Source organism: Hoplias malabaricus, chromosome X2 (assembly GCF_029633855.1).
Source record: "Hoplias malabaricus isolate fHopMal1 chromosome X2, fHopMal1.hap1, whole genome shotgun sequence".
In the NCBI taxonomy this organism is placed as follows: domain Eukaryota; kingdom Metazoa; phylum Chordata; class Actinopteri; order Characiformes; family Erythrinidae; genus Hoplias; species Hoplias malabaricus.
Window position 1 is genome coordinate 50033108 of NC_089819.1, and position 27257 is coordinate 50060364.

Consider the following 27257-nt stretch of genomic DNA (forward strand, 5'->3'; position numbering starts at 1 on the left):
GGTAGGTGGATTGGCGACTCAAAAATGTCTGTAGGTGTGAGTGTGTGAGTGAATGTGTGTGTGTTGCCATGTGAAGGACTGGTGCCCCCTCCAGGGTGTATTCCCGCCTTGCGCCCAGTGATTCCAGGTAGGCTCTGGACCCACCGCGACCCTGAACTGGATAAGGGTTACAGATAATGAATGAATGAATGAATGAATGAAAAATAACTGAGGAGGGGCAGGGTCGGTTGTATGCTTTACGCAGTGTCTCCTGCTCGTATGCCTTTCCATCACATCTACGGCTGCCAAATTTCTGAATTCAAATGAAAGATTGTGAGACTTATATGAAATATTCTCATGAGATTTTTTTGTATCAAGAATTATTTTGATTCCAAATGCCAGTCAGCTTTATTGTCATCATGGATGCGTTGAGAGAGAATGAAATATTTAGTTTCTCCAGGACAAGGTGCTAACATTAGCTCTAACCAAAAGCAGAGCTGTATGTTCCCAGTGTTTCAGCACTGACCAGCTGCTCTCAGAGCCACCACAAAAAAAAAAAAAACCCTGTAGGAAGGATTGTGACTTCATTAGCTACAGCACTGAATGATGCAGAGTTAACGCTGGGTGCTGATTGGCTAAATTAAAGTGATGACCAATGAGAAGCACATTCTTGATTTATGAGCCATGGAGTATCTTGTCCACCTCTGGGCTGAGGGAGAGCAGCAGAGCATCTGTCTCTCTCAAACAAATCAACGGTAAAATGTGTCCTGTATCTTTTTAAAACAGAACACGGGCCCCTCACGCTCCAGTTCTGAATCTGACTCATGGGAATGTGTCAAAAAGGACCGTGTCCGCAAACGTGAACTCATACTTGAGAAAACAGCTCTGGCTGACTGGGTGTGCCTTGGTAAGTTAACATTTGTAATAAAAATGGAACAACACACTTTCTTTATCAAATACCAGGAAATAACTGACATCAAAAGGGTGTTATGAGCAAAGACGAATAAATAAATAACAGTTATAAGTGCTTCAATGGTTAGGAGCACTGAAGGTGTAAAAACAGTCATTATGAGCAGAACCAGACAGTAAACAGTTAATATAGTATCAGGAGCCATGACTGTTTTCAACAGCAAAATAATTAGAATCAATAGAATAATGTAGCTGGGTAATGCCACGGTTCAACGCTACTGTCTCCAACAGTCTGTTTAAATGATCATTTGTGTGGATTTTTCAGCTTAGCTTCTACAAACAAGCACACCAGGGGCGCATTAGCATCTCATTTAATTCACGCTATATTTAACATATTTATAAAGAAGATATACTTCAACTGAACTTCCACTGAATACGCAATATAAAAAAAACAATGTGTTGCATGTAAAAGCAAAATGCAATTACAGTTCTGATATCTTTTCAAAACTTTTACATTTTTCCCCCTCACACAGCTACTGCAAATCTACTTCTTTTTTCCTGTGATGTGTGATATTTACTGTGAATGTGCAAAATTATACACTCTGCACTTCCTTGTTGTTTTATTCTTTACAAGTCCATGAATCCTGAGCTGTATACTAAAGAAAAATAAATAAAAATAATAATAAATAAATAAATGTCCATGAGATGAATAAATGCTATGATTGCTTTGTGTCCTTTAAACCATCCCCTTTCAGTGCTTCCACAAAGGACTGCATTTTTCAAAACACACAAATACTAAGGCTGACCAAAAAAAAAGCCATGAGCAAATGACAGATAAAAGTAATTATCACTGTATGTGTCCTTTAGATTGTCCTAGTGCTTAGCACTCAAGAAAAGGTGAATTTATAGCAGATACGTTTTCCTACACTGCTCCCACCACCCACTCTCCGCCAGGAGCCCGTCACCTAGTTTAAAGAGCGCTTCTCTAATGCTCGACAAAGGGGAACAAACCACACACGTGATGAAGAATCCAGCAAAAGCAGGCCTCGCTGACACCAGCTAGATGCACTAAGTGCCTCATGCTGATGTGGTAAAGGCTGATAATGGGTGTCCTAATGGAGGCTCTCATCTAGAGTGAACATACATGCTGGGAGAAAGGCTGTTAGACTATAAAATGCCAATATCCCAATGTCCCCAACCAGCGGCCGGAACAGTATGGTCACTGCTTCTCCTGCGTTTGGATTCATTAGCAAGCCATGGCGATTGAGTAACGAATCAGGAGCTAGTCGCCATTCGCTGGTTCAGGCAAGTCCTTCGCTATTAAGTGAGATTATTACCAATGTTTTCACCTAAAAAGTTGAAGAGTGGGAGAGAAAAAACAGAGGTTGTACAAAGCCTGGATTTGAAGGGCTTTGGATGTTCTTTGGTGAGAGGGCATAGAGTCATATGTATAATGTCAGAACCATAAAGCTGAAATCTCTTTTATTACTTTGTAATTACCTCTACAGTCCATACAGAAATGTACAGTGTAAAAATACTGCTCCTCTTTGGTGCTGTATGAAATCATTTTCAAAAGTTTTATTTAATAAAAAAGACACAATAAGAAATAAAGAAAATAAAGAAGAGGAGGAAGATGATGTTGAAAAAAGAAGAACAACAAAATCTGGACATTATAACTTAGTTGAAGCTGCTGAAATATAATTAGAATAGCACACATGAAAATAACCATTTTCTGAACTGCAAATAGCTGCTTAAGAATTGATGGACAGTTGAATTGGTTTAATATAAAACTATTGCCATTATTAAAGCATCCTTTAAAAAAGAAATTAGAGAATTATAACAAGCTGTGATTGGAATATCTCCTGCAATATTTTTGAAATGGGGTGAAGGCCAGTCATATTTTATTTTATTGTTGTACTGGTTACAAACCTCTGTATATGGTAATGCCACTTGGGGAAGGGGCTGGAGAAGTTACATGTTTGCATTGGTTTAATTACACAGTGGTAGCTTGTGGAGAAGGCAGAATGAGGTTTAATTGCACAGGAGGAACGGGGATGGTAAACATTAATCACACTGGGGTAGCTTGCCGAATGAGTGCAGCAAGATTAAATCACATCAGGGTAACTCCCGGAGTAAGGGGAGCGAAATGTAACCATGTAGAATCTGTTAGCAAAACATCGCTAGTCTTGTTGGTCAGTGCATGAAATCACTAAACAGAGAAGACAGAACCCTTGGCGCCCACTGTGGGCATTACTGACTTAGTGTGAATCAAAAATAAAAGTAAATAAAATAAAAAAAAAGGTGCAGTGAGTTTCTGTTGGGGTTTTCTTATCTTATGTGAATGCCCAGTCTTCATTTTACTCTATAGATGTGGAACAGGAATTTGTCACATATTCATCTTTGACACTATCATCGTTTTTAAACACTAGAAATCTTTCCCAGTTCCAAGGTACAGCATATTATCATCATACTATCCGACGCTAATGTTAAATCCTGTGCTAGAAGAGTACTCCCACGAAAAAGCTGTAGAGAAAGGTCGATGTACAAATCCTTTCGAAAGGATAATCATGACGCTACTGAGGATGGTGCAGTGAGATTGATATGAGCGACTCAGCACTACCTGATGAGCTGAACTGATTTTTCTCTCCGCTTTGATCTTCTTAATAAGGAGATACAAAAGCTACGGTAGCTCAGAGTCAGCTGAAGCTTCCTGAATTCTGATGCTTGCAGATAATGTTTTAAATAAAAAAAAAAAAAGGGATTGAATATGTGACCTCAGGATGTTAGCACTGTTAGCAGCAAGCCATGGGCCAAGGGAACGGCATCACCACAGGTCAGTGGATGCTCTTAGAAAACCACTGCTGACCTCTGACCAAGAGCAGGTGGCAAGCTTGAATGAGGACCGCCAAGTGATTCTCACCTCACAAAAAAAATAAAAAATAAAAAAAAAAAACCTGAGGTGACCACAACTGCAGAGTGCTGGTGAAAATTATAAGTAGAATATCAACTTTTCTTTCAGTATCAGCCTCTTCTCTTCTGGAAAAGACCTTATCCTAAATATTGGAACATTTTCGGTGGGATTTGATGGCGTTCAGCCATGAGGGCTTTAATGTGTCCAAGTACTTGCATTGGATGATTAGTTCTGATCACAAACAACACTTCAACTCAGCACAAATATATTGAATGGTGATGCTGCATCCATCAAGAGACTGCAGTTCTACTTCTCTGCTGCATAATGTGGAGGGTTGGCACTGAGCGCGTGGCATCCAGAGTTGATACTGAGTTTAAAAAGGGACACTGATGCTTTCATAACATTCAGGTATAACTGTGTTTAAGAGAAGGCAACTCCCCACCTTATTCCTGCAAGTCACAACTATGATATACAAATAAAAGCCACAAAAATCCTTCAATCATAGTTGTGGTAGGACAAAAAAATTTATTAAAATGTCAAAACAACATCTGTGTGAATTTTGGAAAGAACATGATAATTTACACTCGCAGGAAGGAAGAATATTGGGCTTTAAACTAAAAATAACAGTTGAAAAAGCAGAGAGCTATTTTCACTTTGGGGAGACAGGATGTTCCACTGTGGGGTAATTTACTACTCAGGATTAAGAACACATGCTTTAAATATTAAAACAGCTTTTTGTTGATTCAGAGATGGTACAAATCCCATCATTTACACAAGAACATCACTATAGTCCTTTAACAAACACAGATGACACATATAGAAGTTCTGGGCTTCTTTACTGAGCTCTTGTGCAACAACAGACATTGGTCATTTGTCATGTCAAAGGCCAAGGATGACTATATACGCATTCATTCGTTTTTCTGTAACCACTCCATCCTGTTCAGGGTCGCAGTGGATCCAGAACCTACCCAGAATTACTGGGCACAAGGCAGCAATACACCCTAGAAAGGGCATCGCAAACTCTCACACACACTCACAGCTATGGAGAAATTTGCCCAGCCAATCCACCTACCAACTTGTGTTTTTGGGCTCTGGCAGAAACCCGGAGTACCTGGAGGAAACCCACACAGGCACAGGGAGGACACATGAAATTCCTCAAACTCAGTGGTGGTTACCGGACATCCACTCTAGCGCCACCCTGCCGTCATCAAATACACACTTGTGCATGATCTTAGTGTTATTTTCACAGGCTGTTTGGACAAGAATTGTCAGCAACTTGTTACACATATGTCCTCAGAATACACTTTCCAAAAGTGGTGTGGACAACCTCAGCAAATTCAGCCAGAGACATGTCCCCAGCACCTCCAGCAAAAATTACACCTATTATTTATAGAAATATGAATCTATAATCAAGAAAATACTGCAGGAGATTCATAGAGAGGAATTGTCTGAAACCTCTTATCCAATTCAGCGTCACGGTGGGTCCGGAGCCCACCTGGAATCACTGGGCGCAAAGCAGGAACACACCCTGGAGGGGGTGGACACACACTTATGGACACTTTTGAGTCGCCAATCCACATAGCAACGTGTTTTGTTTTTTTTGGACTGTGGAAGGAAACCAGAGCACCTGGAGGAAACCAACGTGGACACTGGGAGAACACACCAAACTCCACAGTCACCCGGAGCGGGACTCAAACCCACAACCTCCAGGTCCCTGGAGCTGTGTGACTGTGACACCTACCTGCTGCACCACCGTGCCGCCCCCAACTTTGAAACTGAAACAGAGAATGTTGAAAATTCTGCTCTGTCCCCCTCTCCTCTGTGTTAACAGTCTATCAGTAATAAGTGAATACTTGTTGACTTGGCCTGAAAAATTATTATAAACAAACACAAACTGAACAGATGCTTCAGCAAAGTTCTTTCTGGTCACAACTTGTTTATCCTCTGCATTTATGTGGGATGAACACAAACATTTTTACACTATCTATCAAATTTCCTAATAGTTTGCACTCAGTAGGTGTTATTAACAAGCAGGAGCCATGAGCCAACCTAATATTGATAGACCTGTCTGACTCACTCATTTAATCTAGCAAGCTCCAATTAATAATTCATTGCTAAAACTATGCACACTTTATCATTGTATACTTACCACCATTTGCATATTTTTGTAGCAGTCCTTATATTTCTCCTGTCCTATAGTAGTATTTCTGTTTCCATCATGAGTGAAATAAGTAGTCACTGTCATGTCTGATTATATCCTGTTTGGAACTGCAGCGTTTCTAAAGACAGTATAAAAAGGGCAGATTCAGACAGCGAGAGATTTATATGTCATAAATCTAAGGAACCAATCCCTTCAACTCCCAACAGGGGCATGACTCAGCAGCAGGTGAGTTGTAGAGCTACTTATAAGGCATTAAAAGTTTTAGTTTTTTTGTCTTCTTGGAAATAAGTTCTTAAAAAAATATATATATTTTTGGTTTGTTTGTTTTTTGATGAACCGAGGAGTTCTGTTTTAGTCAATGAACAGAAGTGGGCTCTAAAACTTTCAAAGTTTTTTAAAAAACAAATAGATTACAAATTATTGATACAACACACATAACAGCAGATTTATCTGGAAGGACACATTTTTGCTGTCAAATGATAAACACGTATCTCCAACAAAGCAACTTAACTGGAGACAAAAGCTTTTATTCCAAGTCATTTTGGAGCATTTCTATTGTCCCATAAATTATTACATTTTCACGCAATGTGAAGGACAGCTGCTGTGTTTAAATGTGGTTAACTAAGAATTGATATAAATGCAAATACATGTTTTTTTTTTTCAGTAAACAACAATGTAATATATTCACAACAGTTCCTACATGCAGAAAATATTCATAATGTTGATAAATGTAAAAAATAACTGATAGTTTATTGTTGTAAAGGTGTTTTTTTTACATTTACAGCACTGATTAATGCATAGAGCAAGTGTACCTTCATTGATACAGTCACTGCAGGTTTTGGTAATACAAACAATAGAATGTCATTGGTGAGGCAGATTTTATTAAACCATCATTCTCAGTTATCAAAAAAAAAAAAAAACCCTTAAGACTTAACCTTGGTCATGTCTTACCCACAACTATTAATAATACATTGAGGAGCTCCCGAGTGGCTCTTATTTTTTTGCCACTTCAGCTGGATATAACCATTCCATTCTATAGTTATAGAGTGTATTATCTGCATGTCAGAAATAAAGAGTTTCATAAAACATAAAGCCGGAATATGGCCTACTTGGGTTTTGGAGAATTGTACCTACACTGCATAAACTGGAAACCTTGAAGTCTGCAGAAGACTAAAGCGGATCTTGGAACACATATTCGATGAAGCCCATCTGTCTGTTACACAACATGTTTGAAATGCTCCTTCAGGGGTCTTTCAAGAAAAAGTAAGAAAACAAAGTCTTGGTCACTTATTGTGTCTGATAGGAGTTTTTATTTTCCAGCAATGGTTCTACTGCAGATCTGAACAACAGTTTGGATAGTATTAGTTACAGTCCATAAAATACTGTCCCAGAGAGTGGGCAAATAAAGACTCTTATTTTCCTTGACATCATCAATAGTGTGATGATTTGAACTGAATTTTTTTGTAGTAAGAACCTTTCTTTATATTTTATATTTATTGTGGTAAATGAAGGCACTGGGTTTCCTTTCACTACTAAATGCTGGTTCTGACAATGCAAGCCAACACCAGTCATTCAGTCCAGAAGTGCAGACAAATGAGAACAACTTTCACAATTCGTGGTTAAGAGTAGGGCTGAAGTTAGAGCAAAGAGAACGCTTTGGTAAAGTTTGGTATAATCCTACTGCTTAAAAAATAATGTGAGCATCCCACACATTTTTGTAAAGGGTGGTGTTGGAGTAATATTTGAGACAAAAAAAAATTTTGATTTGGCTACAGTTACTGTGTCCGTGTAAGTGAGAAAGAGGGAAAAGAGATAGACATTAAAAGCCTGAGCTAGTTACTTAATAAGAGATTAGAGATTTAATCCAAATTTCAGAATATAAATAATATAATTTACTTCGGAACTCAACAGCAGAGATGCTGTGTTTACATCACCCAAGTCACCCAAGACTCTGTAAAACCAGTAAAATATGAGAGGAAGTTGTGGCCAAATATGGTAAATGGCTAATTTGCATTTAAAGCTAATAAATGCATTAAGATTTCTTGATGGGTGGCACGGTGGTGCAGCAGGTAGTGGCGCAGTCACACAGCTCCAGGGACCTGGAGGTTGTGGGTTCGACTCCCGCTCCGAGTGACTGTCTGTGAGGAGTTGGTGTGTTCTCCCTGTGTCTGTGTGGGTTTCCTCCGGGTGCTCCGGTTTGTCCCACAGTCCAAAAACACACGTTGGTAGGTGGATTGGCGACTCAAAAGTGTCCGTAGGTGTGAGTGAATGTGTGAGTGTGTGTTGCCCTGTGAAGGACTGGCACCCCCTCCAGGGTGTATTCCTGCCTTGCGCCCAATGAATCCAGGTAGGCTCTGGACCCACCGTGACCCTGAACTGGATAAGCGCTTACAGATAATGAATGAATGAATGAAGATTTCTTGATTAATTACATGCTCTAACATGTTAACATTGGCAGCACTAATCTGAACTCATCAAGTGGCCCAAAAATGATATTCTACCCCAGAGTTTTACACTTTACACTTACGTATTTAAGAATTTGTAAAAGTGTTAACAAGAACCTTTCCATGTTACATTCATCATATTCATAAGTAAGAGTAGCAGGTGTGTCAACAGGAACAGTTTTATTATGTGTGCCGTGGTTTACATTCTTGTTCTCATTTCCTATTCTTGCAGTATACTGCAGTCTTTTATTCATTATTTTTTTAAACAACACATTGCTGTGTTTCCTTTTAATGGCAAATGCTCATTTAGACAATGCCTGGCAAGGCCAGTCAGTCAATCGGGCATGTCAATTCATCAGTGACAACTGTAAAAACTTGGCAGACATCAGCCATATCAAAGCAGTAAAGAGAACCCCTTCACCTTTCTTCCTCCCTGCCCCTCATCCAATTCTATCATCTACAGGAGAGCAAGGACAGAGCCTGCGGCAAAATGTGTCATGTGCTCAAACATCGACTCCTTAACTTCAACTAATAACCAAAGGCAAAGTACATGTGCTGCTATTGTTCACTAGGTTGTGTGTGTGTGTCTGTGTGTGTGTGTGTATTAAAGCCTTGAGTTTCTGAAAATAAAAGCTGCCCTGCTTATACAGACTGGAAAAGAAGACAAATCTTTCATGACAAGCTAATAGGATATAGGCATTTTTTCTGGACTGATTCCATTTCAGAAGAAAAGAAATGTTAGTTTGAAATGATCCTGGCCCACGCTTACTTTAGAAAAGGCAAAGTTCCCTCATGAAAAATTAGAGAAGACATTATTAACATTTGCCAACAACAGAGACCAGGTTAATCAGCAATTAAACAGCTAAGTAGCCATGGGACTTTATCCAAGGTTTAGTTCAAAGGATTGATATCAACTTGAGCCAAATTTCAACTAATCTAGACATTTAAAAGCCAGGCAAAAGAAGAAAACAAGCACTTTCTGCAGATGCTAACACACACACACAGCGAGAGCACAGTTCCACTTCCGAAAGCAGGGAGTGCAGTCAGATTAAGCTTTCATGGATGCAAAAGGCCTGTTTAGTGGGCAGGGGCCAACTTTATGGAGGGCCGTAGCAGTCATTGTGGACATAAATATCCCCAATTAGGCACAAGGACATGGGGAAAGGGAGCAGCCCCACTGAGGGGGAGTCCATGGAGGTCACCTGCCTCCAGAGCACAACTCAGAGGGGAATGGACAGAACTTAAGACAAAGACAGTGACCTGTGTGCCCCTGTCTGTCAAAAAACTCAAATTAATTTCAGTGGCAAAGGGGACACAAGTAGATGCTAAAGCGAATACCTGTCCAGTTGCATAAATTACCCAAATGTGAAACTGCATGCATCATATATCTATATTAGTGGAACAGGACAAGGACAGTGCTTGTAGAAGGTGAGGTAGACAGCAAAGAGGAAGCATTGGTCAGAGCTAACATACATAAAAGGTTATCCTAAGGAAAGCCACCTAATAAACACCACTTAGTATGTTCCTGTACATAATCATATTTACACTTATAATAGTGCATTGGGAGACCTTATATTGCATCAGGTGTGAACACAGATGAACAGAATATAAGAGAATAAGAATAAGTTCACCACACACAATGGCAAGCTTTGGCTAGACGGCAATAAATCCCATCCCAATGGAACTCCATACCCTGGAGTGATTGGACACTACTCATTACCACTGGGATGGGTTAGAGTGTTGTTTCTAATTCAGAACCAATCATCCAAAATTAGGGCTGCCATCAAATCTTCACAGAAATGTAATGCCTGTTACTGCAGCAATGGGACAAACTACCTAATAATGCCCCTAAGTTTACAAGAAATTGAAGAACAGGTGTCCACAAATTGCTGGCTGTATAGTGTTCATTAGATGAGAACGAAGAACCATTCAGGTTTAAAAGAGCCTTCATATAATGTCAAGGATCTTCATCATTAAAAAGCAAAAACAAACAAACATGAATAATCATTTTTGAAGCTTTATTTTTGAGAGTGTAGACTTCAATGCATGTGTAGCTATCCCAATTAGCAGAATACTATGGGCATTAGCATTCTGATGTTTTCTCACGCCTGTCAGATCAGAGCAGCTCCTTCACCACAACACAGACGCCATGCTGTGGCTCGGAGGCTCAGTCACAGCCTAAGGGCATCATTACCAACGCCACCCCAAAGCGGCCTGCCACAAGCCTGGTGCTTCCCTCATTCTGCTCACTCTGGTTAGCATCAAGCTACCAAGCTCTTTTTTTCCTACACTTTTTATTTATTTATTTATTTTTATTTATTTTATTTTTTTTAAATAAAAATGTTAGAACAAGTGGAAAGACTTGATAGGAAAGACTGTCCACCTGGTGGCCTATTAGCAATGCTCTTCGGTCGCTATTTTCTAACACACAAAACCAGGACTTTACCTAAATGAATGGTGACTAAAAACAAAACAAAATGTTATCCTGGTCAGGGCTGCGGTGACCAAAATTAATCACTGGGCATAAGGCAGGAACACACCCTGGATAAAGTGCCAGTCCACAACAGCTTGTCCACCTGCTAGCATGTGTTTTTGGACTGTGGAAACTAACTGGAAAACTCAGAGGAAGCCCACGTAGGCAAAGGGAAAACACACCAAACACCTCACAGACAGTGACCCAAGTCCCCCAGTGACCCTTTTATATCTTAGGTGTACAAAAAGGTTTTAAGGCATTTTTGTGTACCATATAATTATAATTCATTCATTCATTCATTATCTGTAAGCGCTTATCCAGTTCAGGGTCGCAGTTGGTCCAGAGCCTTTGGGCGCAAGGTGGGAATACACCCTGGAGGGGGCGCCAGTCCTTCACAAGGCAACACACACATGCACTCACACACTCAGACACTTTGGAGTCGCCAATCCACCTATCAACGTGTGTTTTTGGACTGTGGGAGGAAACCAGAGCACCCGCAGGAAACCTACGCGGACACAGGGAGAACACACCACACTCCTGACAGACAGTCACCCGGAGAAAACCCACACAGACACAGGGAGAACACACCAACTCCTCACAGACAGTCACCCGGAGGAAACCCACACAGACACAGGGAGAACACACCACACTCCTCACAGACAGTCACCCGGAGGAAACCCACACAGACACAGGGAGAACACACCACACTCCTCACAGACAGTCACCCGGGGGAAACCCACGCAGACACAGGGAGAACACACCACACTCCTCACAGGCAGTCACCCGGGGGAAACCCACGCAGACACAGGGAGAACACACCATACTCCTCACAGACAGTCACCCGGAGAAAACCCACACAGACACAGGGAGAACACACCACACTCCTCACAGACAGTCACCCGGAGGAAACCCACGCAGACACAGGGAGAACACACCACACTCCTCACAGACAATCACCCGGAGGAAACCTACGCAGACACAGGGAGAACACACCACACTCCTCACAGACAGTCACCCGGGGGAAACCCACGCAGACACAGGGAGAACACACCACACTCCTCACAGACAGTCACCCGGAGCGGGAATCGAACCCACAACCTCCAGGTCCCTGGAGCTTTGTGGCTGTGACACTACCTGCTGCTCCACCGTGCCACCCTCAATTATAATTCAAAATTCAGACATTCTAAACCAAAACTCACACATAGTTTTGGATACAATATTATCCCCACAAACAGAATAAATACATACCAATGCTTTTGCAGTACTTCTTACTTGATGGAACTCATAACGAATGCAGCAATGAATAAATCGTTTTATCCTGCCATGTTCAAACTACTTTTTTTTTTTCTAAATAAAATAAATATTGTTATTTTTAATACTGCACAACAGGCACCATTAAAAGGAGGATGCATTTGAATTTTAAATTGCAGTTATATGTTACACAAAACACACCTTAAGACATATTTGTACACCTAATAATATGGCTCTGTATATTACCTTAAAGCAGCTGCCATATTGGGTATGGTTGATTATCCTTGAAGATAAGATCTGAAGTTTAAAAGAATAGGAAATCCTGCTCCTGATCATGTATCTTGAAAGAGGGAGTAACAGCAGTTGTGTAGCGCATGCTGTGTCGTGTAATGAGAAAAACGTGATAGAAGAAAACAAACAAAAATATTATAGCTGACACCACTGAATGAATTAGACTTACTGAACCATTTTCGTGCTGTTATTCCAGCTACAAATTAACAATCATATGCGTATAACCATTTCTGTTTCCCTGTATTCACACCTTTTCTTTCACTCTACATCTTTATTCTTGTGTAATAATAGTTTTCTTTCATTGACACCAACAAACAGAAGTGTCTCATCTGTGAAGTGCAGATCAAAGCCCATATCTGATATGTAAATAGTGTCGAACTAAATGACTAAGCCATCGTTTAATCATTGCTTTCAAGCATACATCTCTATAGATCAGTCTGTCCACATCAAACACACACACACACACACACACACACTACACAGAGAGGATGCTCTCTGGGGCAGAAATTCACACCACAATAACGCACAGCTTATGCCTCATTACTTATATTCAACAGAATTTGAATAGGAACAAAGAGTGTGAACTGCACAATGCTATGCTCATAAACAAAGACGGCAAACACAGCTCACTGGAGTGACTGCATAAACAACTTTAGGTTCTCTGTATGGCTCTTGCGGAAAACAAATCATATCGGTAAATAGAGATGTGTTCAATTTGAAGCTCTAAGACTTGATAGTTACTTTAAATGTATCAACTGAAAAGAAATATATAAACATTTGTTAAAAGTCCAATCAGTGAAATTCAAACACAGTCATTCAGAGTGTTTTTAACATGAAACACTTAAACCCCGTTGCTCTGAATGCTGCTCTTGTGGCCACAACCCTCTCATTGAAATACAGCTTTGATGGCAGTATGGAGATATCTATAGTTATGTAAAGCTAATATTATGCCCTAAATATGTTCATCACCAAGGTACATCACGGTTGAGTTATTATTTAGATGCCAAACACACCAGTGAACATGCTTTAGCTTTACTGTTAAGAGAGTACAGTGGGTAAAACTGCAGAAATGTCAAACTAGCTGTTAGCTACTTAGCTAATGATATGTGATACAATGTGTAGGCATCAGCACTACAAGACCAGTGAATGAGGCAACTACATTTACTCATGAAGGCTTAATATGACTTCTGCAATGGCCCTGTGTGTGTGTGTGTGTGTGTGTATATGCCTGCGGCCCATACCCAGTGTGATCAAAGCGCAGCCCCACTCTCAATCCCTGTGGCCTCTTTAAAAGGATTGTGCACACAGCTTCACACAGACAACCTCAAAACACACCCGCAAATGCTGATGTACACAATCTTCATTTCCTCATCGCCTCACACACACACGAGCACACCAGAGAGCAGAAAATACAATGTTGCCATCTATAGATGGATAGAGATGCTCTCCCAACAAGAACGCTAGGCTAACTTCATTACCCGAGCTGAGAGAGTCGCAGATGACATCTTGAAAAATCAATGTGTTTTAATTTCTACATTCCAGCACACACCAACACTATCTCACTTCTCCCTCCACTCCCTCCCTCCCTCTCTGCCTTCCCCTCCACCGTTCATTCTCCTTCACACTTAAGAGTCACTTCCAAGTATTCGCACAATAGCAGGCTGAACGTATTAATTGCCTCCAGGTAGATTGCCTTAATGAGTCAATCAGTTTCTAATGATGCTAATAGTGTCTGTGAAATTACAGCAGCTATTACTCTCTTTACAAAACACCAGTTTAGAAAACAATTGCACACCTATCTCAATGTTCCACTTAATTAATGCATTGTTGAGTTCTACTGAGCTTTTTACATAATAATTCAGGCTTAACAAGACCCCACTTCTTAGCCAAATATACAATATTTACAAAAACATCTACAGATTTCTTCTAATTAATGCATTCAGTTGCTTTAAGGGGCACCCATTGTTGACACAGGTGCTCAATTGTGTGCACACAGCCTGCATAATCTCCATATAAAATCAATGCCAAAAGAACAGTTCATTCTGGAGAAGCCACATATGCGTCTTAGGTCACCCAGTCTCAAATGGCCTAACTAATCTTTTTGGGTACATCTCCATCCCTTGTGGCATAGGTAGGTGGGAATGCAGATTAATGAAGGTGACAAAAGGGAACATGGCACAAAAGTCCACCAAGAAAGCATGCTAGTTAGTTAGCACTTAGTTAAGCATGCTAAACCTCATACACTGACCACGTGTTTCACTCACACATAGACCACACTAATAGATAATATAGCTGGCATGAGCTGGAATGGCAGGGTTCTAATATCTAGAGAGAGAAAAGAAAAAGCCAGATATCTACACGACCTAGCACATGATTAGTTCGGATGGTTCTATTGTAGTAGCAAAAGTTTCTTTCCTCTGTTTTGCCCTCCCCTGTGGAGCAGTCCCATAGGGCCTGTCTAATTCAGGAGCAAAATTGCTAAAATTGAATTAAGCACACTCACCACAATAAGCAGATCCGGTTTAGCGGTGCAGTAATTTTTCACAACAGACGCTTAAATAATAAATCAATGAGTGGCGGTCTAATGTAGTTTGCTTAGTCAGGATGTTGGGATGGCGAGGTCAGACGGAGCTGTTTCATTTTCGACCACACCATATCCATTACGGCTCTGTTTCGCTACTGTATGTGTGCCTGTTTTATTGATGCCAAGTAATTGTTTTTACAAAAGATTTTGTACAACACCATAAGCTGCAGTGCACCAGCCGGACCGCCCATGAATATGCAGTGATGAAGAAGTCAATCCACAGCTGACATATAACATTAAGCACCAAAATAACAGACATCTATCATTCCCTCAGTGCTAGCGCAAATAACCTATGACGTAACCTGCTGCATTCAGTCCAGAGGTGATAGACTGAGTGCAGTGTTCGCATTATACACAGATTGCCCACTTTATTAGACCCTCAGACACTGGTGACAAGCTTTGCAGGTTTGCAGTTAAAGACAACATTTAACGCAGAGTTTTGTCTGGTCATTTTCTGACAACAGGACCAATACTTGCTGGGTCTCTTTAATTGAAAGGAAGACTATTTTCAATCTAGCAGTGACACTGCAATGTTTAAAAACTGCTGATACACCCATGGCAGAGCAGCACAGCAGCTTAACTAGGATCATATGGACTCCCTTGGGCTTATTTGCTTCTTTACTCTCTATTTTATGTCTAAAACAAGCTGATGCTTTCAAGGCATGCCATCCAACCCCCTACCAGCACTTACCTAAATGTTTATGTAAGACACCTGTATAAACCTTTTCACAGCAATCAGAAAAATGCAAGCTAAGGCTCTTTTGGAGGAGCTCTCTCAGTTGTTGCCCTCTGCATTTTCCCTCAGTAACAATAAAGTTTAAAATATTTACAAGAAGACAAACAGGTTTCTGTATTTGTAAGACTGTTGGAAAGTCAACAATTTGAAGTGCTTTTGATTTTTTATAACCAACAAGCTGGAATTATAACCAAGAATTTAAAAATTGTAAATGAGTGCTCTGTCATTGGTGTCAAGAGTTTTTAGAATGGGTTCGCAAACAAAAGGTTTTTGTACTAAACTACACAAATTAAGAAAGGTACAGAATGTCTTTACATATTTTTCTAGCACAGAGTATTATGAGATGTGTTTTAATAATCCACGATTTGTAACAGGGACATATTGTGAAGCTGCTAACTAGCAGGTTATAGTACCTTAAAGTGTCAATCACTTGTTCAGTAGCCAATGGTAGACTAGACCACACCCTCAAATCTGTGCCAGAACTCTAGTGAGAGACTTTCTGAACTGAGAACTGTTATTGATAAAAGCAAAAACTGGCTATTTATGAAATTGAAATACACATTGACAGTAAGTGTCACTGTAACACAGCTCCAGGGACCTGGAGGTTGTGGGTTCAAGTCCCGCCCAGGGTGACTGTCTGTGAGGAGTTGGTGTGTTCTCCCTGTGTCTGCGTGGGTTTCCTCCGGGTGACTGTCTGTGAGGAGTTTGGTGTGTTCTCCCTGTGTCTGCGTGGGTTTCCTCCGGGTGACTGTCTGTGAGGAGTGTGGTGTGTTCTCCCTGTGTCTGCGTGGGTTTCCTCCGGGTGACTGTCTGTGAGGAGTTTGGTGTGTTCTCCCTGTGTCTGCGTGGGTTTCCTCCGGGTGACTGTCTGTGAGGAGTTTGGTGTGTTCTTCCTGTGTCTGCGTGGGTTTCCTCCGGGTGTTCCAGTTTCCTCCCATGGTCCCAAACCACATGTTCGTAGGTGGATTGGTGACTCAAAAGTGTCCATAGGCGTGAATGTGTGAGTAAATGTGTGAGTTTGTATCGCCCTGCAAAGGACTGACACTCCCTCAAGGTTGTTTTCTCACATGTGCCCAGAGATTCTGGATAGGCTCAGTACCCACCAAGGCCCTGGATAAGAGGTTACTGACAATGAGTGAATGAATACAAATGAGTACAAAATGGGTGTTTGAATAAAGAAATATTCTATTCCTGATACCTGTTTAAAAGACTTGACATAAATGACAGTGCTCTCATTTACAGATTTGGATTTCTTGATTATACAAACACCCCCAGTTCAGTGGCATAAATAGTACACATTATCTCAGCAGATTCTTCTTACTAGAGAGGTGTAAACTGATTTAAAAGCTGTTTTTTTTCACCCCTCATTGCTCTCTATCAGCTCAACATTGTGACCCACACTTTCCAACTGAAAGTCCACAGTGTGCTTTTAAATGTGACGTATATTGAATGACACAATTATGCAAACAACTTTAATTTATTAAACAACTAGAGAAGACAAGATATAATTTCCATGTTCAGAGCACATTTTGGGTAGAAGAGCAAAAAAGCCTTCAAAAAAAAGACAAGAATATTTGAGTTATAAATAATGAATACACCATCATGCAGGTTGTGAAGGTTCCATTTGAAAATGGTTACCATGGAGGAGCTGCATTATGAATACGAGGGAGATAAACAGACAGATCAGGACTGTGTGTGCGGTGATGATGGAAGGTAAGAAATTGGATGGAAATTGGTTACTGTGAGTCATGGATGAACAGTTGGTGCCCAGTTAAGATTTTAGGGTCACATTTGCACTACTGGCCCAATTTTGACTGCAACCTTTTTCATCTGAATAGATATTTCACCTGTGCAACACATGCTAAAATTATTTTTAACATGTGTCAGTGCTGTGCTGAAAATGGTCCATCTCCCAAATAATATCTGCATAGCAGTGATTCTTTGGTGGTCCTTTTATATTGGTAGATGATGTAGTGGGTGGTTGACAAATTGATGGGCTACAGTCAGTAACTGTAAGACTACGCCTACACTGTAGTAGCATTGTGTAAATGTCAGACATCTTCATATTTAAAACAGTGATAAAGTACGTTGATAATTTTTCAGGTTAAGTGTCTGAGGAGATGGTTAAACATCATTAGGAGTGTAACACCTTGATTTGGACCTCACAGTTTGGTCTGTTCTCTTTTGAAAGACTATAACCAAGTCCCACACAAAGAATGGCATCTACACAAATGCAAAATGTGGACCCTCTTAATACAGAGAAGTTCAATGATTTGTTTAGGTGTTGAGGGTTCTGTGCAAAGCTGTGTTAAAAATATATACATTTTCACATTCAATGCAAATAAAAAAAAGGGGGGGGGGGCACATTGACAGGTAGTGTCACTGTAACACAGCTTCAGGGACCTGGAGGTTGTGGGTTCGATTCCCGCTCCAGCTGACTGTCTGTGAGGAGTGTGGTGTGTTCTCCCTGTGTCTGTGTGGGTTTCCTCCGGGTGACTGTCTGTGAGGAGTGTGGTGTGTTCTCCCTGTGTCTGCGTGTGTTTCCTCCGGGTGACTGTCTGTGAGGAGTGTGGTGTGTTCTCCCTGTGTCTGCGTGGGTTTCCTCCGGGTGACTGTCTGTGAGGAGTGTGGTGTGTTCTCCGTGTCTGCGTGGGTTTCCTCCAGGTGACTGTCTGTGAGGAGTTTGGTGTGTTCTCCCTGTGTCTGTGAGGGTTTCCTCCGGGTGCTCCAGTTTCCTCCCACGGTCCAAAAACACAGTGATATTTAAATATCTTCCTATTTAAAACAGTGATAAAGTACGTTGATAATTTTTCAGGTTAAGCGTCTGGGGAGATGGTTAAACATCATTAGGAGTGTGACACCTTGATTTGGACCTCACAGTTTGGTCTGTTCTCTTTTGAAAGACTATAACCAAGTCCCACACAAAGAATGGCATCTACACAAATGCAAAGGGTGGACCCTGTTAATACAGATAAGTTCAATGTTATGTTTAGGTGTTGAGGGTTCTGTGTAAAGCTGTGTTAAAAATATACACATTTTCACATTCAATGCTAAAATATGAATATCTTAAGGGCTGCATATGTTCAAGTTTGTTAAATGGTCAGTGAGTACAAAGCACAAGGTGTCTGCGCTAAACTGGCCACACACTTGTGGGTTATGTTAGGTTATTTCAGATGCAAATGAATGTACAGAATCCTGTGCTGAGATACAAAATTGTATGCGTTCAGGTGAATAGGATGCATGGCCATCTGTTCAGCAGTTAGAGGGTGCTTGGCAGTCTGTAACCTGAGGACAGTGCGTTGAGTTTCTGCTTGGCCAAACCTCCACTGGCTGGACTAGGGCTGTAGTTTTTATAGGGGTCACTGGCATGTCGGTCTCAATGTTATTCGTATCCCTCAGCTACATGAAAAAGAGGGAAAAAAAACACCCTGCGTATGCACACACTCATGTAAACACCAGCGGTGCTCAGGGAGTAAACGAGGATTGTCTGTTTAAGGCTAAATAATGATTATATGATTTATTTCAGGGGGTAAACTGATGACTTATTTTCTGATATTATGCAAAAATACAGTTCAGTGATTGGATCATTAACTCGTGAGGATAAGCGCAGTAGTTGGATGTGTTTGCGGAATGCAGCAGGGTTAAACTTCTTCTACAAAAAGAAGAGAGAAAAAAAAAACACAAACACACAGTGCCCTCTCTCCATTGTCCACAATCTCAGGCGAAGCTGAAGTTAATGTAACACTAGCCCCCTGTTATCAGTACGAGTTGGCAGCTCTGGGTCTTTGTCATGTTATCCCAGTGCAATCTGTGCCAGAGCAGGGCAGGGCAGGGCTTTGCCAGGTTATCCCTGTACCATTAAACACAGTCATTTGCACTTCTGTACTGATTAAGGCCAGCCAGCCGGCAGGAAACAGCCACAATCCTCTTAAAGCTTCTCACATTCCACATGGCCAAGCCCAGCAAAACCACAGCCAGGCTTAGATTTACACTCCACATCTGCAGCTATGGAAAAGCCCAACTCTCACACTCTTCTCTCTTCCCCTCTGTCTCTCTCACTTTGCTTTTTTGTGTTTGTGTGTTTTTTTTGTTCATCCTCTGTCAGTTGCTCTCCATCCACCCATCTGTCTTCATCTCTATCAGTCTGTTTTTTTTCTCTCTATTCCTCCTCACTTCTATTTTCTCTCCCTCTCCTCTTTGCTTTGTTGCTGTCCATTTTCACACTCTTTCAGTCTCCCTCTCTTTCACTTAATCTACCTGTCCCTCTGTGTGTCTCTGCTGGATGATTTCCCTTGCCACCTCCTCCTAGTCCATATAGAAATATATTTCTTACATTCTTTCTGCTTCCCTCAGTCTACCTCGTTCTGTACTCTTTCTTTTTTCCCCTCTCTCTCTCTCTCTCTCTCACACAGACTCTGCATTTCTTTATCTGTATATTCTCTCTCCCTCTTTCTCTCCATCTCCCTGATGTTTGTGGTCTGTTGGAGAGAGGTTAAAAGCAGGTTGAGGTTAACAGTGTTAAAAGGTATGTATATGTGTAACTGAGATCCTGCCACAGTGTCAGAGTCCATGTAATCTGTAAGTGTTTCTTTGATAATGAACACAATCAGCACTTGTTTCCTCTGAACAACAGCCTGACCACATCACGCTGGAATCCCAGTGGAAACCATAGCAACGCTCTGCTCCATGCGAATCTGACGAAGCGTTCTCACAGCCAGCAGAACCAACAGCCAAGAATGAACCTCTCTTCTTATAAAACACTGCTTCACGATGGTTCAGCCATGTCTCAGCAAATAAAGCAACACTAGGACACGCAACAGGTGATTACTACTGCACCTGATTACTGACCTCTCCTGCTGTAAGCTAACAGCATGCTCAAGGAAACATTGGAAAGAGAAACATTTTACAGAACATTCAGTTCTAATAGTGTGAGCTGAATATTGAATGCTCAGTTTCTGCATATTTTCAGCCCACATCTTAAACTATATTTCATGCGTTTTGAATGTGTACTGACCTTGTAAAAACATGCAGCCATCTATAACACATTTAAAATAGAGAAAGCATGCAATGTGGTTTATTAAGATGTGGGCTGAAAATATGCAAAAAACGGAGCCTTCAATATTCAACTTCAAATAACACTATTAGAACTGAATGTTCTGTCAAATATTTCTCTGTGTTTCAAACGTTGGCAGCAGCCATGGTCAGATGGTTACAGAACTAAGCTTCGAACCTGAAGGTCACTGGTTCAGTTCCCATGGTTGGTAGGAAAAGTGAAGGAACTGTGCTGTCTCCTCCCTCAACATCCATAGCTGAGGTGCCCATAAGCAAGGCTCTTAACCCCCAAATCTTCTCCTGGATCTTCAACCATTCATTATCTGCAAGCACTTATCCAGTTCAGGGTCGCGGTGGGTCCAGAGCCTACTTGGAATCATTGGGTGCAAAGCAGGAATACACCCTGGAGGGGGCGGATCTTCAACCAGTCTTTTTGTTTTTGAAAGGCAAACACGTTCCGTAAAATTCATTAAACCTTCAAAGGCAGTTCCTTCGTGGGCAAACTGACCCATCCACTGTAGACATACAGATTTCTATCACGAGACCCTTGTTTACTTCAGCGCAATACAGAACCGTTAGTCCACTTTTATACTTCTCCAATTCACAAGCTTCTAACAAGCGCTGGGGAGTAAGGGAGAATCAATGGATTATGGATTTAGAATGGACTGTAAAATAAATAAGAAATATCAGCATGAACTGCATCATTCTCCTTATCACCACACATAGATCCTTAACGGCTCTGCAACATCAAAGACGAAAACAAGGCATCGAGTGTAATGTACTCTATGAAGACTATGAAACAGAATGAAACATCAAAATCTTTGAAAAGATGAAAGTATTTGGGAAAATGCAGGGCTTCAGCAGTAAACATGGACAAGATAGTGTATGACATATGTTATACATCCCTGTCGTACAATTTTGCCTCCCCAACTGTCAGTCTGCGCCTGCTGTGGTCCTTCTAGGCAAATCGTACTATTTTGCATCATAGTAAAGTCCACACCAAACAAGGCCCGTTATAAGTTCTTGGTGGCATTCATGTGCTCAAAGAGTACTTCAAGTCTCCCCCTGGGGAACTGGATATACACACATGGGGTCCACAAAACAATGAAAACAACACATAAAAAGGGATTAATTTTTCAGCCTCTAAATCACAATAATGCAGGCAGCTACAGGGCTGATTCGTATTAGGTTGAATGCCTATTAACTTTCTGTGTCAATAATAAAATTGTTTTAACAATCAACCATGTAATGTGTGAGGTTTTAAAAAAGCCACAGAACGACCGACTCAGCTGCGAACAGCCAGCATGTAATTTGCAGGAGCACTGGTCATGAAAATGGAAAAAAAATGAAATTATGTGTCAAGGGAAATGCTCTTAAATATTTTGACAGCAAACCACCAGTGGCCAGAAAAAAACCCCATAAATAGCAAAAAAGTAAAAGACAAAATCTGATTTATTTTTTATTTTTAAATTCAATTTCACGAACACTTTTGTTCCTTTTCCTTTGGTCCAAAAATTGATTTTAATATGAGAGCGGCCAACATTGAGACACTGCTGTTAACTCGATACTTAACATTATTGTTCACCGCATTAAGATACAGCCACAGAAGTGAACACAGAATTAAATTATGAAACTTCTGCAACTGTAAAAAAAAAAAAAAAAGGTAGCTCATGAAGTTCACAGCCAACAATTCTATTCATGCTTTCAAGGCCAAGCTGCTCATTCTAGTGATGAATCCAGCCTAATCAACAGAGAGGGACATTTAACAGAGTTTTGCCATAAATTTGCAGCTTCAGAAATGACCATGGAACTCCATGGCAAATGAAAATTGTTGGCTCTGTTGTGAGCATCACGATGCTACCCTTGGCATTTAAAATGAAGAAGATGAATTGGGCCTATTAAAGCAATTCTTTTTTAAGAAACAAGTTTTGCCATATGCTTGATATTATCTAGATGTTCTTCATTGTAATAAGACAGACAGTTCTAGTTCTAAATCAGATTGACTGAGCCATGATTGACATTATCAATTTAGGAAGTGTCTGTAAGAAGCTTTGACACTAAATTTGTTTTGTATTATATGACTTGCTGTATAAACTTAAGTATTTTTATTGTGGTTATGGGGCGGCGCGGTGGAGTGTAGAGCAGGTAGCGTCGCAGTCACACAGCTCCAGGGACCAGTTTGGTGTGTTCTCCCTGTATCCACGTAGGTTTCCTCCGGGTGACTGACTGTGAGGAGTGTGGTGTGTTCTCCCTGTGTCTGGGTGGGTTTTGTCCGGGTGACTGTCTGTGAGGAGTGTGGTGTGTTCTCCCTGTGTCTGCGTGGGTTTCCTCCGGGTGACTGTCTGTGAGGAGTGTTGTGTGTTCTCCCTGTGTCTGCGTGGGTTTACTCCGGGTGACTGTCTGTGAGGAGTGTGGTGTGTTCTCCCTCTGTCTGCGTGGGTTTCCTCCGGGTGACTGTCTGTGAGGAGTGTGGTGTGTTCTCCCTGTTTCCACGTAGGTTTCCTCCGGGTGCTCCAGTTTCCTCCTACGTACATTGGTAGGTGGATTGGCGACTCAAAAGTGTCCATAGGTGTGAGTGTGTGTCGCCTGTGGAGGATTGGTGCCCCCTCCATGGTGTGTTCCTGCCCCGGGTAGGCTCCGGACCCACTGCGACCCTGAATTAGATAAGCGGTTTCAGACAGTGAATGAATGAATTGTGCTTAACAATGCCAGTTTACCATGAAAAAGTCATTATAACTGAAAATTACTAGTTGCTTATAAATTAATAAGACCAAAAAACAGAAAAATAAGTATTTTCTTTTTCTTTTCTTCGTAGAACCCTGCTGAGGGTTCCATGTAGGCATTTTTAACAATTCACTTTTTTTCAGCTCCTCAGCTGATAGAACTGAATGGATTAGCCATTTCTAGTCATTTTAGACATCTCTGGATATGCCCTGAAGCTGGTTTGCCATTTGCCACCTGAGGATGCATTGCATTGAAAGGCAAAAACAGCAAGGCCTTTCTCTCCCACTGGCATAAGTCCTAGCCACTAATTGAGAGTTTTTGGCATAGTTCAGCTCATAGTGGTCTCTGAGTACCTTAAAGCACTCAACAATGCCACAAGGACGATATATTGAAAAGGAGCTGTGACGTGCTCGAGCTGAACTGAAGAAGAACCTGCACGAAAGCAACTAAAGGAGGAGTGAAAGTATCTAATGCTAAATACACGCATGTATTAATATATTTATAATAGAATACATGACTTTAACAAACACTGCGTAACTGACAGTCTCCATGGCTGCCTGCTGACACTGATACACGTAAACAAGTTTTGAAAGATGATATCTTCCAACAAATAAAAAAAATCATAGCCATGTCATATTTGGCATCTAAATGTCGTGCGGTAGCTGATGTGGGGTGAGTGTATTAAGGTGGATCGGCTGCTGTCACATCTTTGGGGACCTAGGAAAGGGCTATAGAGGCTTAAGTAAAAATATTATGAGAGAAACCAAAATGACGTATGATTGGTCTGAATTTGTTTCATTTTAATTTACTTATACTGTACTCACTCTGGTGCGGCACGGTGGCGCAGTCACACAGCTCCAGGGACATGGAGGTTGTGGGTTCGATTCCTGCTCCAGGTGTCCAGGATTTCCTCCCACAGTCCAAAACCTCACATTGGTAGGTGAATTGGCGACTCAAATTTGTCCGTAGGTGTGTGTGTGTGTGTGTGTGTGTGTTGCCCTGTGAAGGACTGGTGCCCACTGGATAAGCGGTTACAGATAATGAATGAATGTATTCACTCTGTAGCCATATGGCTTCCTAGTCATGGCAAATGTCATCAAGTTTGCGTGCTCAATCAAAAAAATAGGGGCAATAGAGGAAAAGGCAAGTAAATTCAATTTATTAATGTGGTTATTTTTGTATGTTCATTAAGAACAGGAATGTTTGCCAAAGTTTTATAATTCAGATGGTCAATCAGTGTGAGAAATCCTGATCAAAAATGACATCTCTTGATGATTTTCTAGGTGAAAATGCACACCCTCTACTGAAGACATTCATTCATTATCGGTGGGTCCAGAGCCTACCTGGAATAATTGGGCGGAAAGTGGGAATACACCCTGGAGGGGGCGCCAGTCCTTCACAGGGCAACACACACACTCACGCATTCACTCACATACACACCTACGGACACTTTTGAGTCGCCAATCCACCTACCAACGTGTGTTTTTGGACTGTGGGAGGAAACCGGAGCACCTGGAGGAAACCCACGCGGACACAGGGAGAACACACCACACTCCTCACAGACAGTCACCCGGAGCGGGCTTGAACCCACAACCTCCAGGTCCCCGGAGGCCTACAAAATGTGGTCTGTGAACATAGATCAGATTTTAAATGGATTTGTTCATCCCTTATTTTGGTTAAATATATACTGTAATTTGACCAAACTCTGTGTTAGGTACAATGGGGTTGTCACTTTGAAAAAAAAATGTTCTGATGAACTGAGCTCACCAGTTTACTTCTTTGACTTCTCTTTGAAAAATGACCCAGTTGGTAGCTGCCATGAACAGTGGTCAAGAACACTGCCTGAAGATGTGGGTTTCAGGGCTGACACGATGAGCAGCTTTCACAAAGTCTTGAATCTAGATCTAAAAAGTGGGGCTCCAGATGCCTCTCTGTTGTTTTGCGAGCCTCTTGGCCCCAGCTTCCAAAGACTGGAACGTATTCAATTATATTCATAAATATAAAATCATCACACATCTGACATATATAGAGCAGATTTGTATTATTTAAATGCAACCTGGGAGAACAGGGGAGAAGGGGGGAAAAAAAGATAGTGGCGAATAAAATTACAGTGAAAATATGCAAATTATATAAGAAGATTAGAGAGATGAGTGGGGGCTGTTGTGCACAGAGCAGGGGGCTTAAGACAGGGAGAGATGGGGCGCCAGGAGGAGGGGATGAGATGCTGTAGGAGAAGATCAGACAAACTGAGAAAAAGAGAAAGGAAGCAAGGTAGACTTTGAGGAGGACAGAAGACGAAAGGAGAGAGGTAAAGGGAAAATATGTCAGAAAGAAAAGAGGATAAAGAACGAGCAGAGCTACGGTGCACGGTTAAAAAAAATGAATTTAGTATTTCAACTTCAGTGATGACTTAAAGCAAATTTCACTGCTTTTTTTTCCCCAAAATATCTGCATAATTCAACCTGTGATGCAAACAAAATGATTCAGAATGGTTTGATGTGAAATGGTGCAATCTAGAGAAACTCACAGACTTTTTTTTTTTTTTTTTACAGCAGTGGTCAAAGAAACCGTTTGAGGTCTAAAAACAAATATAGCCAGTTTATTTACAGACAAAATACAACACAGCTATACGTATCTTTGAGTTTATATCATATCATTTTCCTGGAACACACCTGTGTGTTGTGATGAATGGACCAATAGAAATCACCCAAATTACCTGGAAAAAAAATACTGCATTAACTTAAATTATTCATTAATTCATTCATTCATTACCTACAACTGCTTATCTAGTTCTGGGTCACGGTGGGTCCGGAGCCTACCCGGAATCACTGGACGCAAGGGCAGGAACACACCCTGGAGGGGGCGCCAGTCTTTCACATACATTCACACATTCACTCACACACACCTATGGACACTTTTGAGTCACCAATCCACCTACCAACATGTGTTTTTGGACTGTGGGAGGAAACCAGAGCACCCGGAGGAAACCCACGTGGACACAGGGAGAACACTCACCTAGATTAACCATTAAAAAGTTCATTGTTTACTGTGACAGTATTACATATATATATATATATATATATATATATATATATATATATATATATATATAAAAAAAAACAATTTTATTGACCCCCTTAGTGAATCTGCCTTTGACCCATCCATGAACAACACACAAACACACACTAGTGAGCAACCCTTCACACATACTAGGGGCAGTGAACACACACACAAAACTGGGGTAAGGGGCTGTCAACCACCTCAGCACCCAGGGAGCACTTTGGGGGTTAGGTGCCTTGCTCAAGGGCACTTCAGCCAGGAATTGAACCGGTGACCCTTCGGCCTGAAGCTCGCTAATCCTAACCCTCACCCATTACCTCCTGTGGTATTCAGATATGTAATTTTCCCTTTTGTTTCTGAGTAACTTATGACTGACCTGATGCTTCCTTGTTTCTACTATAGTCCATTCGTTGCTCTGTAAACTTTATTATAGCTGAGAGAATGGACAGTCATTAAAAACAAGGAGGCGGTTATAATGTTATGGTTGATTGGAGTGTGTTTTATATATATAATACCCTTTAGACACCCCTAAAGTGGATATCATCTCTTGCCTAGTCTGCCTGCTTCACTGCTCTCATTGCTGGTGTCTTCATTAAGGCTGTCATTGTACAGCCAGGGACAGTGCTGTATGTTAATGTAAGGCGCTCTCTGAATTAACTTGTATAATACAGTTTGCCTTCTG